Here is a 1,021-nt window from a genome sequence, read left to right as displayed (position 1 = left end):
GATAAAGGTTTAATCTCCAAAGGGAACTCATACAACTTAATAAAAGGAATATAAACAAACCAATCAAAAAATGGGCAAATGACCTAAATAGACACTTTTCCAAAGCAGACAGACAGATGGCCAAGAGACAAGGAAAAAATGCTCAAAGTCACTGATCATCAAAGAGATGCAAATTAAAACAACAATGAGGTATCACCTCACACCTGTCAGAATGGCTATCATCAACAAATCAACAAATGACAATGCTGGTGAGGATGTGGAGAAAAGGGAACCCTAGTGCATTGCTGATGGGAATGCAGACTGGTGCCGCCACTATGAAAAACAGCATGGACTTTCTTCAAAAAATTAAATAAATTTGACCCAGTGATCCCACTGCTAGGAATATATCCTAAGAAACCTGAAGCACCAATCAGAAAGAATGTATGCACCCCTATGTTCATAGAAGCACAATTTACAATAGCTAAGATCTGCCAACAGCCCATGTGCCCGTCAGTAGATGAGTGGATATAAAAGCAGTATTTACACCATGGAATACTATGCAGCAGTAAAAAAGAAGGATCTCTTAGCCTTTGAGACAGCATGGAGGGACCTGGAGAGTTTTATGCTAAGCAAAATAAGCCAGTCAGAGAAAGACAAGTATCATATGATCTCACTCATATGAACAAAATAAAAAGATGAACAAAATAAACTGATGAACAATATAGATTCAGAGACATAGAGCATGGAAGAGACTGTGGAATCTCAGAGGGAAGGTGGGAGTGGGTGGATGGGTGGGAAGAGAGCAACCAAAAAGAACTTGTATGCATACATTCATAACCCATGGACACAGACAATGGGGGGTGAAAACCTGGGGTAAGGGGTGGGGGCAAGCTTATAGCTTGGGTCAATGGGAAAAAAGGGGGTTAAATGTAATACTTTCAATAATAAAGATTAAAAAAAAGATTTTTTGCTAAGCTAGCTTAGTATATTAAATTATATCAAAAATAGCTACACTTTATACGTGCAACAAATAATTATTTTA

The sequence above is a fragment of the Myotis davidii genome, unplaced genomic scaffold (genome assembly GCF_000327345.1).
Source record: "Myotis davidii unplaced genomic scaffold, ASM32734v1 scaffold27, whole genome shotgun sequence".
NCBI lineage: Eukaryota > Metazoa > Chordata > Mammalia > Chiroptera > Vespertilionidae > Myotis > Myotis davidii.
Note: the sequence above shows the minus strand (reverse complement) of the source record.